Here is a 15,140-nt window from a genome sequence, read left to right as displayed (position 1 = left end):
GGACAGAGGGAAAGAGGAGTCTGGAGGAGGACAGAGGGACAGAAGAGTCTGGAAGAAGATAAAAAGAAAAGTCTGGGGAAGGACAGAGCAGTCTGGAAGAGGACAAAGGGAGAGAGGAGTCTGGAGAAAGACAGAGAGATAGAGGAGCCTGGAGGAGGACAGAGGAGTCTGGAGGAGGGCAGAGGGAAAGGGGAGTCTGGAGGAGAACAGAGGAGTCCAAAGGGGAAAATAGAAACGGAGGAGAACATAGGGGTCTACAGAAGGACAGAGAAGTCTGGAGGAGGACAGAGGCATCTGGAAGAGGACAGAGGGAAAAAGGAGGACAGAGGGACAGAAGAGTATGGAAGAAGACAGAGGAGTCTGGAAGAAGATAGAGAGAAAGAGGAGTCTGGGGAAGGAAAGAGCAGCCTGGTAGAGGACAAAGGGAGAGAGGAGTCTGAAGGAATAAAGAGAGATAAAGGAGTCTGGAGGAGGACAGAGGGAAAAAGGAGTCTCGAAGAGGACAGATGAAAAGAAGAGTATGAAGAAGGACAGAGGAGTCTGGAGGAGGACAGAAGAGTCTGGAGGGGACAGGATGGGTTGAAAGAGGACAGAGCAGTCTGCAGAGGACAGAAGGCTGGAGAAGGACAGAGGGGTCTGGAGAAGGACAGAGGTGTCTGGAGGATGAAAGAGGGGTCTGGAGAAGGACAGAGGGGTCTGGAGAAGGCCAGAGGGGTCTGGAGGAGTACACAGGAGTCTGGAGAAAGACAGAAAAGTCTAAAAGAGGACAGAGGAGTCTGGAAGAGGTCAGAGGAGTCTGGAAGAGGTCAGATGGGTCTGGAAGAGGTCAGAGGAGTCTGGAGGAGGACAGAGGAGTCTGGAGGAGGGCAGAGGGAAAGAGGAGTCTGGAGGAGAATAGAGGAGTCCAAAGGGGAAATTAGAAACAGAGGAGTCTGTATGAGAACATAGGGATCTACAGAAGGACAGAGAAGTCTGGAGGAGGACAGATGGAAAGAGGAGTCTGGAGGAGGACAGCGGAACAGAAGAGTCTGGAAGAAGATAAAAAGAAAAGTCTGGGGAAGGAAAGAGCAGTCTGGAAGAGGACAAAGGTAGAGAGGAGTCTGGAGAAAGACAGTGAGATAGAGGACCCTTTAGGAGGACAGAGGAGCTTGGAGGAGGGCAGAGGGAAAGGGGAGTCTGGAGGAGAACAGAGGAGTGCAAAGGGGCAAATAGAAACAGAGGAGTCTGGAGGAGAACATAGGGGTCTACAGAAGGACAGAGAAGTCTGGAGGAGGACAGAGGGACAGAGGCGTCTGGAAGAGGACAGACGGAAAAAGGAGCCTGGAGGAGGACAGAGGGACAGAGGAGTCTGGAAGAAGATAGAGAGAAAGAGAAGTCTGGGGAAGGAAAGAGCAGCCTGGAAGAGGACAAAGGGAGAGAGGAGTCTGGAGGAAGAGAGAGAGGTAAAGGAGTCTGGAGGAGGACAGAGGGAAAGAGGAGTCTGGAAGAGGACAAAGGGACAGAGGAGAATGGAGGAGGACAGGGGGACAAAGGATTCTGGTGAAGGACAGAGTAACAGAGGAATCTGGAAGAGGACAGAGGAAAAGAGGAGTCTGGAGAAGGACAGAGGAGTCTAGAGGAAGAAAGAGGTATAGAGGAGTCTGGAGGAGGACAGAGGGACAGAGGAGTCTGGAAGAGGACAGAGGAGTCTAGAAGAGGATAGAGAGAAAGAGGAGTCTGGGGAAGGACAGAGCAGTATGTGAGAGGACAGAGAGAGAGAGAGGAGTATGGAGAAAGACAGAGAGACAGAAGAGTTTGGAGGAAGACAGAGGGGTCTGGAGGATTACAGAGGGGTCTGGAGGATGACAGCGGGGTCTTGAGGGAACAGAGGGGTCTGGAGAAGGACAGAGGGGTCTGGAGGAGTACAGAGGAGCCTGGAGGGAACAGAGGGGTCTGGAGAAGGACAGAGGGGTCTAGATTAGGAAGTCTGGAGGAGGATAGAGGAGTCTGGAGGGGACAGACGGACAGAGGAGACAAAGGGACAGAGGAGAATGGAGGAGGACAGGGGGACAAAGGATTCTGGTGAAGGACAGAGTAACAGAGGCGTCTGGAAGAGGACAGAAGGAAAGAGGAGTCTGGAGAAGGACAGAGGAGTCTAGAGGAAGAAAGAGGTATAGAGGTTGTCTGGAGGAGGACAGAGGGACAGAGGAGTCTTGGGAAGGACAGAGCAGTCTATAAGAGGACAGAGGGAGAGAGGAGTCTGGAGAAAGACAGAGAGACAGAAGAATTTGGAGGAAGACAGAGGGGTCTGGAGGATGACAGAGGGGTCTGGAGAAGGACAGAGGGGTCTGGAGGAGGACAGAGGAGTCTGGAGAAGGACAGAGGAGTCTGGAGAAGGACAGAGGAGTCTGGAGAAGGACAGAGGGGTCTGGAGAAGGTAAGAGGGGTCTGGAGGATGACAGAGGAGCCTGGAGGGAACAGAGGGGTCTGGAGAAGGACAGAGGGGTCTGGAGGAGTACAGAGGAGTCTGCAGAAAGACAGCGAAGTCTGAAAGAGGGCAGAGGAGTCTGTAAGAGATCAGAGGGGTCTGGAGGAGGACAGATGGATCTTGAACATGACAGAGGGGTCTAGATTAGGAAAGAGGGGTCTGAAGTCGATAGAATTTTGGAGGAGGACAGAGGAGTCTGGAGGGGGACAGAGGGGTCTGGAGGGGGACAGAGGGGTCTGGAGGAGGACAGAGGGGTCTGGAGGAGGACAGAGAGGTCTGGAGGAGGACAGAGGGGTCTGGAGGATTACAGAGGAGTCTGGAAGGGACAGAGAGGCTGGAGAAGGACAGAGGGGTCTGGAGGATGACAGAGGAGTCTGGAGAAGACAGAGGGGTCTGGAAAAGGACAGAGGGGTCTGGAGGAGTACAGAGGAGTCTGGAGAAAGACAGAGAAGTCTGAAAGAGGACAGAGGAGTCTGGAAGAGGTCAGAGGGGTCTGGAGGAGGACAGAGGAGTCTAGAGGAGGAAACGGGTAAAGAGGAGTCTGGAGGAAGACAGAAGGAAAGAGTAGTTGGGAAAAGGACAGACGAAAAGAAGAGTATGAAGGAGGACAGAGGGGTTTGGAGTGGACAGAATGGTTTGGATGAGGACAGAGGAGTCTGGAGGGGGACAGAGGGGTCTGGAGGATTACAGAGGGGTCTGGAGGATTACAGAAGGGTCTGGAGAAGGACAGAGGGGTCTGGAAAAGGACAGAGTGGTCTGGAGGATGAAAGAGGGGTCTGGAGAAGGCCAGAGGAGTCTGGAGGAGTACAGAGGAGTCTGGAGGAGTACAGAAGAGTCTGGAGGAGTACAGAAGAGTCTGGAGGAGTACAGAAGAGTCTGGAGGAGTACAGAGGAGTCTGGAGGAGGACAGAGGAGTCTGGAGGAGGACAGAGGAGTCTGGAGGAGGACAGAGGAGTCTGGAGAAGAACAGAGGGTTCTTGAGTGGACAGAAGGGTCTGGAGGAGTACAGAGGAGTCTGGAGGGAACAGAGGGGTCTGGAGAAGGACAGAGGGGTCTGGAGAAGTACAGAGGAGTCTGCAGAAAGACAGCGAAGTCTGAAAGAGGGCAGAGGAGTCTGTAAGAGATCAGAGGGGTATGGAGGAGGACAGATGGATCTTGAACATGACAGAGGGGTCTAGATTAGGAAAGAGGGGTCTGAAGTCGATAGAATTTTGGAGGAGGACAGAGGAGTCTGGAGGGGGACAGAGGGGTCTGGAGGGGGACAGAGGGGTCTGGAGGAGGACAGAGGGGTCTGGAGGAGGACAGAGAGGTCTGGAGGAGGACAGAGAGGTCTGTAGGAGGACAGAGGGGTCTGGAGGATTACAGAGGAGTCTGGAAGGGACAGAGGGGCTGGAGAAGGACAGAGGGGTCTGGAGGATGACAGAGGAGTCTGGAGAAGACAGAGGGGTCTGGAAAAGGACAGAGGGGTCTGGAGGAGTACAGAGGAGTCTGGAGAAAGACAGAGAAGTCTGAAAGAGGACAGAGGAGTCTGGAAGAGGTCAGAGGGGTCTGGAGGAGGACAGAGGAGTCTGGAGAAGACAGAGGGGTCTGGAAAAGGACAGAGGGGTCTGGAGGAGTACAGAGGAGTCTGGAGAAAGACAGAGAAGTCTGAAAGAGGACAGAGGAGTCTGGAAGAGGTCAGAGGGGTCTGGAGGAGGACAGAGGAGTCTAGAGGAGGAAACGGGTAAAGAGGAGTCTGGAGGAAGACAGAAGGAAAGAGTAGTTGGGAAAAGGACAGACGAAAAGAAGAGTATGAAGGAGGACAGAGGGGTTTGGAGTGGACAGAATGGTTTGGATGAGGACAGAGGAGTCTGGAGGGGGACAGAGGGGTCTGGAGGATTACAGAGGGGTCTGGAGGATTACAGAAGGGTCTGGAGAAGGACAGAGGGGTCTGGAGAAGGACAGAGTGGTCTGGAGGATGAAAGAGGGGTCTGGAGAAGGCCAGAGGAGTCTGGAGGAGTACAGAGGAGTCTGGAGGAGTACAGAAGAGTCTGGAGGAGTACAGAAGAGTGTGGAGGAGTACAGAAGAGTCTGGAGGAGTACAGAGGAGTCTGGAGGAGGACAGAGGAGTCTGGAGGAGGACAGAGGAGTCTGGAGAAGAACAGAGGGTTCTTGAGTGGACAGAAGGGTCTGGAAGAGTACAGAGGAGTCTGGAGGGGACAGTAGGGTTTGGAGGAAGACAGAGGGGTCTGGAAAAAGACAGAGGTGTCTGGAGAAGGACAGAAGGGTTTGGAGGAAGACAGAAGGGTCTGGAGGGAACAGAAGGGTTTGGAGGGAACAGAGGAGTCTGGAGGAGGACAGAGTAGTCTGGAGGAGGACAGAGTAGTCTGGAGGAGGACAGAGTAGTCTGGAGGAGGACAGAGGGGTCTTGAGGAGGACAGAGGGGTCTTGAGGGGACAGAAGGGTATGGAGGAGGACAGAGTAGTCTGGAGGGGATAGAGGAATCTGGAGGAGGACAGAAGAGTCTGGAGGGCACAGAATGGTTTGGAAGAGGACAGGGGAGTCTGGAGGGGACAGAGGAGTCTGGAGGGGACAGAAGAGTCTGGAGGAGGACAGAAGAGTCTGGAGGGTAGAGAATGGTTTGGAAGAGGACAGAGAGGTCTGGAGAGGACAGAAGGGTCTGGAGGAAGACAGAGGAGTCTGGGAGAGACAGAGGAGTCTTGAAGGAGGGCAGAGAAGTCTGGAGGAGGATAGAGGGGTCAGGAGGAGGACAGAGGAGTCTGGAGGAGGGCAGAGGGGTCTGGAGGAGGACAGAGGAGTCTGGAAGAGGACAGAGGAGTCTGGAAAAGGACAGAGGAGTCTGGAAGAGGACAGAAGAGTCTGGAAAAGGACAGAAGAGTCTGGAAGAGGACAGAAGAGTCTGGAAGAGGACAGAAGAGTCAGGAGGAGGAGAAATGGATCTGCCAGAGGACAGAGGAGTCTGGAGGTGACAGAATGGTCTGGAGGAGGACAGAGGAGTCCGGAGGAGGACAGAGGAGTCTGGAGAAGGACAGAGGAGTCTTTAGTAGGACAGAGCTTTCTGGAAGAGGACAGAGGGGTCTGGATGATGACAGAGGGGTCTGGAGGGGACGTAAGAGTCTGGAGGGGACAGAAGGGTCTGGAGGAGGACAGGGGGGGTCTAGGGGAGGACAGAGGAGTCTGGAGGAGGACAGAGGAATCTGGAGGAGAACAGAGGAGTATGGAGGAGGACAGATGGGTCTGGAGGAAGATAGAGGGGTCTGGAGGAAGACAGAGGAGTCTGGAGGGGGACAGAAGGGTCTGGAGGGGGACAGAAGGGTCTGAAGGGGGACAGAAGGGTCTGGAGGAAGACAGAGGGTCTGGAGGAGGACAGAGGAGTCTGGAGGAGGACAGAGGAGTCTGGAGAAGAACAGAGGGTTCTTGAGTGGACAGAAGGGTCTGGAAGAGTACAGAGGAGTCTGGAGGGGACAGTAGGGTTTGGAGGAAGACAGAGGGGTCTGGAAAAAGACAGAGGTGTCTGGAGAAGGACAGAAGGGTTTGGAGGAAGACAGAAGGGTCTGGAGGGAACAGAAGGGTTTGGAGGGAACAGAGGAGTCTGGAGGAGGACAGAGTAGTCTGGAGGAGGACAGAGTAGTCTGGAGGAGGACAGAGTAGTCTGGAGGAGGACAGAGGGGTCTTGAGGAGGACAGAGGGGTCTTGAGGGGACAGAAGGGTATGGAGGAGGACAGAGTAGTCTGGAGGGGATAGAGGAATCTGGAGGAGGACAGAAGAGTCTGGAGGGCACAGAATGGTTTGGAAGAGGACAGGGGAGTCTGGAGGGGACAGAGGAGTCTGGAGGGGACAGAAGAGTCTGGAGGAGGACAGAAGAGTCTGGAGGGTAGAGAATGGTTTGGAAGAGGACAGAGAGGTCTGGAGAGGACAGAAGGGTCTGGAGGAAGACAGAGGAGTCTGGGAGAGACAGAGGAGTCTTGAAGGAGGGCAGAGAAGTCTGGAGGAGGATAGAGGGGTCAGGAGGAGGACAGAGGAGTCTGGAGGAGGGCAGAGGGGTCTGGAGGAGGACAGAGGAGTCTGGAAGAGGACAGAGGAGTCTGGAAAAGGACAGAGGAGTCTGGAAGAGGACAAAAGAGTCTGGAAAAGGACAGAAGAGTCTGGAAGAGGACAGAAGAGTCTGGAAGAGGACAGAAGAGTCAGGAGGAGGAGAAATGGATCTGCCAGAGGACAGAGGAGTCTGGAGGTGACAGAATGGTCTGGAGGAGGACAGAGGAGTCCGGAGGAGGACAGAGGAGTCTGGAGAAGGACAGAGGAGTCTTTAGTAGGACAGAGCTTTCTGGAAGAGGACAGAGGGGTCTGGATGATGACAGAGGGGTCTGGAGGGGACGTAAGAGTCTGGAGGGGACAGAAGGGTCTGGAGGAGGACAGGAGGGGTCTAGGGGAGGACAGAGGAGTCTGGAGGAGGACAGAGGAATCTGGAGGAGAACAGAGGAGTATGGAGGAGGACAGATGGGTCTGGAGGAAGATAGAGGGGTCTGGAGGAAGACAGAGGAGTCTGGAGGGGGACAGAAGGGTCTGGAGGGGGACAGAAGGGTCTGAAGGGGGACAGAAGGATCTGGAGGAAGACAGAGGGTCTGGGGGAGGACAGAGGAGTCTGGAGGAGGACAGAGGAGTCTTTAGTAGGACAGAGCTTAGCTTTCTGAAAGAGGACAGAGGGTCTGGAGGAGGACAGGGGGTCTGGAGGAGGACAGAGGGGTCTGGAGGAGGACAGAGGGGTCTGTAGTGGACATACGAGTCTGGAGGAGGACATAGGAGTCTGGGGGAGGACAGAGGCAAGGGTGCACCACCATTGAGGTCAGGTGAGCTCAGGCAGCAACAGGTAGGGGCAAGAGAGGGGCAACCGAAGTGCCATAGGTTGAAGGAAAGGAGTTAAGAAATTGGCATGGGGGGGCAACATTTCAGTTTTTGCCTCAGGCAGCAGAAAGGATAGGTGCACCCCTGGACAGAGCAGTCTGAAAGAGGAGAGAGGCATCTGTAGGAGGACAGAGGGATCTGGAGGAGGACAGGGGGTCTGGATTAGGACAGAGGGGTCTGGAGGGGACAGAAGGGTCTGGAGGAGGACAGAAGGGTCTGGAGGAGGACAGAGGAGTCTGTAAGGGACAGAGGGGTCTGGTGGAGGACAGAGGAGTCTGGAGGGGACAGAGGGGTCTGGAGGAGTACAGAGGGGTCTGGAGGAGTACAGAAGGGTCTGGAGGAGTACGGCGAGTCTGGAGGGAACAGAGGAGTCTGGAGGAGGACAGAGAAGTCTGGAGGGAACAGAGGAGTCTGGAGAAGGACAGAGGAGTCTGGAGAAGGACAGAGGAGTCTGGAGGGGACAGAGAGGCCCAGGAATCAGCTTACTACCGTCTTCACACTAAGAATACAGGTACAGGGGGCGTGGCCAGCAGCCAAGATGGCAGGATGCGTATAGAAGGAGCTCCGCGGCCAGCACTGCAGACTTGGAGAAATCCTGGCTAAGACATAGCCATTTATGGTGGACACAGACACCTGATCGTGCCCTGCAGCATACAGTGCCCAGTGCAGAACAGATTCATCTGGTGGAGGCACGGTGGGAGCCGCATTGAAAGCCACGTTGGACAACGGGATTGCGATACTAAATCTCCAATCTATAATATACCTACCTAGGGGGATATCAGATCACTCACCGATACTAGGTACCCTAAAGCGTGGCACTCCTTCAGTAATGTATAGAATGAACATCCATCCATTTTGGCTGAACCTTTTAGGTTCGGCAGATGGGACCTCTTACCAGCTAAACGAGTTCCTGAAAAACCAATTTAGCTCTAGTGTGGGACACGTTAAAGGCGTTTCTTCGTGGGCTCCTACATTCCGGTATATCCTAAATAAAAAAAGACACTAAACGCTTGAAATTGGAGCTGGAATCTCAGTGTTCCACACTGGAGCAGCAATATATCCAACATCCAACAGACACCAATAGGAATGCTTGGCTCCAAGCAGGCAGACAATATCTGACCATACTTAAAGATAAAACAGATAGGAAACAATTTTTTATGAAACACGCAGCATTTAAGCTGGGCAATCAGTCAGCCAAACTACTGGCCCAATTAATCCGTCATAATTCAACAATTTTAGCAATCAAGAATTCTGCAGGACAAGAACTCTGCACGCAAGAAGAGATTCTTCACACTTTCACATGTTTTTATAAATAATTATATAGATCCAGTATAACAGCATCTGAAACGGAGGTAGCTACGTATTTAGAAGACATACCCCTACCCCAACTTACTATTGCTCAACGAGATCAACTAGACCTACCAATTAGCTTGGAAGAAATAAATCAAGCCATATCTGACCTTAATAATGGGAAGTCTTCTGGCCCAGATGGGCTCCCAAAAGAAGTATATGCCAGGTAGTACTGGGCCCTCATTTGTTATCCACCCTCCATTCGGCACTGGAAATGGGACACCTGCCAGAATCATTTACGGAAGCCAATATTATACTTCTACTCAAACCAGATAAAAATCCTTTAGAATGTAGCTCCTATAGACCCATAGCATTGCTCAATGTAGATTATAAAATTCCGACCAGAATTCTGGCTACTCGCCTAAATTGGGTAATCCTGTCATTGGTCCACCAGGACCAAATGGGATTCATGCCAGGGAAGTCTACTACTGAAAATATTAGACGGGTTCAGGTAGTTACGCAGATGGGATTCTCTTTGAATATGGATTGGGCCTTGGCCTCACTAGATGCAGCCAAGGCATTCGATTCTATAGAATGGGCCTACTCGAATAACTGCCTGAGAGGATTTGGGTTTGGTCCACAGTTCCTCAGATGGATTGCTATTCTATACAGTAAGCAGGCTATTGATAAACGGGAAATTATCGGAAAGTTTCCCTCTTTACAGAGAAACAAGACGAGGCTGCCCCCTGTCTCCACTTTTGTTTGCACTGGCGGTCAAGACGCTAGCAATCAGGATAAGAAGCAGCAACAACATAACTGGAATAGCCATGGGAGACAGAGAAGTCAATATAGGACTATGTGCGGATGACATGATTTTATATTTATCATCACCCGACACATCCCTTAGTAATGCAGTGGCTCTGATTTGGGGAGTCTACGAATCAATTGGGAGAAATTAGTATAAATGCCATTGGGCAGGGCAAATTAGACTGGTGCCTCCCACGTGGGACAATTGAAAAGTGGTAGATACATTCAAGTACCTGGGATCAGTGATGGTCAGTTCGCAGTGTTCGCCAGCGAACACATGTGGGCTGCCATCTTTAGTAAAGTAAACTCACCCGTCCGGCGATGCACAGGTAAGCCTGTGGGCTAACCAATCACTGCCACATATGCAGGTGGTTATGGGAGCGGACAGATGGCAGTCGGCAGAGGTCAAAGCCATTGGAGATATATATATATATAACCAGGGAGTGTTAGTGACGTTCGAGGCTCTAGCTCAGAAATACGACAACCCTGTACTCACTTTTTTTCATACTTACAACTTAGATCAGCCATACACAGTAAATTACTGCCCACCAACACCACAGTTTCTAAGTACCCACTCATAGGAATGGTCAAAACTCAAGGACCCAGAGACTCATAAGAATGGTCAAAACTCAAGGACCCAGAGACTCATAGGAATGGTCAAAACTCAAGGACCCAGAGACTCATAGGAATGGTCAAAACTCAAGGACCCAGAGACTCATAGGAATCGTCAAAACTCAGGGACCCAGTGACTCATAGGAATGGTCAAAACTCAAGGACCCAGTGACTCATAGGAATGGTCAAAACTCAAGGACCCAGAGGACTAGTTTCCAAAATCTACTCACATTTAGTACAAGGAAAGGTCAGAGCTAAACCCCTCACGGTCATAGATAAATGGAAAAGACTGATACCCGCACTCACAGATGAAGATATAACAGATTTATTAGAATTCAACTATATATTATTCACCAAACATATCTCACACCAACCAGCGTCATCCACGGCATGTCCAAGGTGTGGGGAGCTGGAGGCAGATTTCTGGCACATGATGTGGAGATGCAGCCCGATTGCCGCATTCTCGGGGGGAAGTGACTACTTTCCTTTCTTACTTGCTGCCGGTCCAAGTGGCCTGTACCCCCGAAGTTTGCCTGCTGGGAATATTGAAAGAAGATAACTGGGATCACTACATGACAATATTCTTAAGAGAGTTGCTATTTTTGGCACGTAAATGTATTGCTTGAAGATGGTGCAACCTCAATACACCGACCTTGTCCATGTGGAAATCACAGGTGAATCAGATTCTACCGTATATAGTGTTACAGTTCGGTTATTTAAGACATGAAAGCCAACCGTAACATATAGTGTTGGTGTTTAAACACTGCAACAAACCTCAAAAATTTTACAGGGTTTGGGGCCTATGTTGTGGGTCACTCCACATGATGTACTCAACCTCAAGACTGCAACAAGCATCGACAACTAGAGATGGCCTTGCGGTTTGCCCGCAAAGTTTGCTCGTTCGCGATTCACCGAACATGCGAACATATGGCCATATTCTTTTGCATTGCACCGAACTTTGACCCATGACACATCCATCAGGTGGTACAAGACAGCCAATGGAGACGTTTCAGCACATGGACACACCCCCTACCTTATAAATAATCCCGATCTGGCCGCCATTTTACATTCAGTGTTTTGCCAGTGTAGGGAGAGGTCGCTGTGTGGAGCAGGGACAGACTGTTAGGGCCACCAAACGCTGGCTAATAGGGCCACAAAAGTCCTTTTAAGGACCGGTATAGGTGTGCTATCGATAGGTGTGACTTACTGAGGGGTGCGATATACTTATAATATACTTTCTAACATAGAAAGTATATTATAGTGCATTTGTATTGTGCAGCAGTTGTGTGCGGTTCTGCTGCGATACTGCAGCTATATAGAGGGACAAACGCTACTGGAACAACTATTTGCAACCGGTGTGATATACCAGTTGCCCCCCAAAAAAACTGATTGAGGGGCGCGATATACCTGCTTCCACAAAATACAACTTGAGGGGTGCAATATACCTGCTTCTACAAAATACTGATTGAGGGGTTTGATATACCTGCTTCCACCAAATATTGATTCAGGGGTTCTATATACCTGTGTCACGGCCTCGGTGTTGTGCGCTGTGACACGTTTGCCATACATGCCGGTTCTCCTGGTTCCTCCTCTGTCTGGTGCTGGAGGGGTTAACTGCCTTGCTGGGTGTGGACACTAGGTGCTTCTTATACCTGTGGCCTTTGGCCAGGAGTCAGTTGTACCCCAGCCTTGGTGTGTGCTGGAGTTCTGCTCCTTGTCTGGTTGTTCCATCTTCCAGTGTGAGGGTCACCTTGATGTCTCCAGCGATGTCTTCCTTATGTCTCCTCCATTTTCCCTGCCTTACCTGTTTTGTTTGGTGTGGGTTTATGTTCAGGATTTGGTGTCTCGTCTGGTCAGTTGGTGTTTTATGTCCAGCATGTATACAAGTCGTACCCTGTTTGTTGTGCCTTTGGAAGAGGGCTCAGCATGTGTTGCCTTCCGTTTTCTGGCACGCATGCTTATCCTCCGGAGGGATGGTGAAAGGTGAGATGCTGTTAACAGTGCGGTTCTCTGTGGCAATAGGTGTGAACCGTCACTTGTGTTTGTGTCTCCCCTCGTCTCTCTGGTGTTTGCTGGTTGGGGATGCATGCTGGCTGCGACCTGGTGTGAACTGTGACTGAGTGTGGACGCAATGGTCAGTGCGGTCTCTCCTGGCTGTTTGTTGACTGGCTGCCTGGTTCCAGGGTGTTGGCGGCAGTCTTGGGAGACTCTCTGGCACTGCTACTGATTCTGCCATTTCCCCCCCCCCCCCCCCTTCCCTGTTTGTGGGTTCCCCACTAGCTTCCCCTTTTCTGTTGGGAGGGCTTTGAGGGGTGGGAGTGTTACGGCCTATGTTGTGTGCGCCGTGACACGGTTGCCACACATGCTGTTGCCTGCTGCAACGTGTTGTTGCGGTTGCATGTGTGTGCTTTCCTTCTAAGGCTTTTCCTTCCCTCCTGGTGTGCACGGGGTTAAGGTGTGGTCTCCTGTCTCTTTATATTTTGCTGCTGTGAAACTGAGATCAGTTGGATTTCTGACTTTGTTGGAGTAGGATATTGCTCCTACCTACCTCTTTGTCATCTGAGGGCCATCCTAGTTGTCATCAATGTCATCCCGGTGTCTCTTTCCCTTCCTATCCCTATGTGTCTGGAGTGGACTATGTTCTGGGTGTTTGTATGTCTAGTTTGGTGTCACATGTCTGGTGGTGTTTGGTGTCCAGCATGTTTGCTAGACATTCCCCTGTCTCACGTTCTATCCTCCGAAACGGGGTCTCTGGTTCCCCGGAGGGGAGACCAATTGTCTGTATGCAGCTATGTGTGTCCTGGATATCTGTGCGGTTGTTGTATGTGCTGTGTCCTTAATGTGTGTGGACATCAGCACTTGTGCACGGGTTCCAGCCGGTGTGCCTGTGGCAGGTAAGTGTATTGTATTCGTCGCTTGCCTGCAAATTCCATATGCTGTATTCGGTCCTCTTTCTTTGCAGCTTTGCCGGTGGAGACTCCTGTTCATCCGTGTTTTGGAGGAACAGGTCATCTTTACCCTGCTCCTAGTCCAGGAATTTCTTGAGGGTTAGTAGGGCCCCCGGGGTTCCGGAGTATGAGCCCTCCTACCTTCTGGGTTGGCTCATACGGTTAGGAGTCAGGGTCAGAATTAGGGACGCTGTAGTTGGTGACCTGCTCCCTTATTCCTCCTCCTGGCCTTGTTGCTTCCCAATTGCCTCCTCTTTGTACAGTGGGGAGTTTCCCCCACTCCCCATTGTGACAACCTTCTCAAAATACTGATTGAGGGGTGCGATATACCTGCTTCCACAAATACTGCTCTTCTCCAGGGACTTTGGCACAGGGTCATTTTGAAAATGACTGGCAGAGGAAGATGCAGGGAATTCCGCAGGGGTGGTAGGGGTCGGGCAGGTGCACCAGGCCGGAGCCTAAGTGGGAAGTTGGAGAAGGTGCGTGTGATTACATCAAAGGATGCACAAGAGTTGATTCCGCCAAATACTGATTGAGGGGTGCCATATACCTTCTTCCACAAATACTGCTTTTCTCTACGGACTAAGGCACAGGGTCATTTAGAAAATGACAGGCAGAGGAAGAGGCAGACCGTTCCGCAGGGATGGTAGGGGTCGGGCAGGTGCACCAGTGGGAAGTTGTAGAAGGCACGTGCAATAACTTCAAAGGGCGCACCAGAGTGGGTTGAGTGGCTCACTTAACCTTCTGCTTCTGAACCCTCCTCATCCTCTGTATCTGCACCCTCCTCACTCTCTGCTGTGTGCACCCCCAAAGACACCACCACTACCACCACCACTATAGCCCCTCAACTCGAGTCACAGGAATTATTTTCCCATCCATTCCCAGACCTTACCAATGCGCAGCCATTCTTGGCATTGGATGAGGACGAGGAGGTAGCAACGGCCACCACCCAGCGGTCTGACGACAGTACCCAGATCAGCCCAAGGAAGGTGGTCCCCACTGTTGCTGCCTACTCCGAGATCTCTAATGTCAGTAGTGGTGAAGGTGATGATGATGACGTGTTGATGGACGTCACGTGGGTGTCCACAATAGAGGAAGAGGAGGGAAGTTCAGAGGGAGAGACGGAGCAGCAGATAGGGAGGAGAAACAGGCAAAGCTCGCAGGGCACAGGAGGCAAAAAGCAGACTGCAAATGTATCTGGAGCGAGCCGTCCACCATGCACAGTCACATCTTGCGCTCCCAGGACGCCGGCACATGGCTCCGCAGTGTGGGCTATTGTTGCCATCTGCAGCCTGTGCTGTCAACGCATAAGTCGCGGTAAGCCCAACACTCACCTAGGGACGACCGCCTTAAGAAGGCACCTGGCCTCCCATCACCGACCCCAGTGTGAGCAACACCGTCAGAACCCACAAAGCCACATTCCCGGCGCTCCACGTCCTGCCTCTTCTCCTCTCTCCTCCCATTTTTCCTCCACTCCACCTTCCACCGTGCATTCTTTGCGTTCATCTGGCACAAGACAGGCTTCCGTGGCCCAAATGTTCGAGCGTAAAAAGATGATGACGCCGGATAACCCTCTTGCTAAACGGCTGACCACTGGCTTGTCGGAACTGCTAAACTGCCAACTACTGCCATATAAATTGGTGGACTCGGAGACCTTTAGAAAATTTGTGGCCATTGGCACACCGCAATGGAAGGTCCCCGGAAGGAAATATTTCTCCCAGAAGGGCATCCCAGAGCTCTATAACCACGTTCAGAGACAATAAAATATATCTCTGGCACACAGTGTCGGTGCCAAGATACATCTGACCACAGACACGTGGTCTAGCAAACACGTGCAGGGAAGGTACATAACTTTTACTGCCCACTGGGTGAACCTTCTGACGGCCGTCAAGCATGTAACCCGTGGCACCCGTGTGGATTTGGTGTTACCGCCACGGATTGCATGCAGGCCTGTATCTTCTTCTTCTTCTCCTCCTACTCCATTCTCCATCTCCTCCTTGGCTGATTCCTCCTTTTCCACTGATACCGCCTCTTTGACTGCACCCCCCCGAGCTCCCCAGAACCTATTCGACGTGCCAGGTGAGACATTGCCATGCTGTGCTGTGACTGTTCTG

The sequence above is a fragment of the Bufo bufo genome, chromosome 1, assembly GCF_905171765.1.
Source record: "Bufo bufo chromosome 1, aBufBuf1.1, whole genome shotgun sequence".
Lineage (NCBI taxonomy): Eukaryota > Metazoa > Chordata > Amphibia > Anura > Bufonidae > Bufo > Bufo bufo.
Note: the sequence above shows the minus strand (reverse complement) of the source record.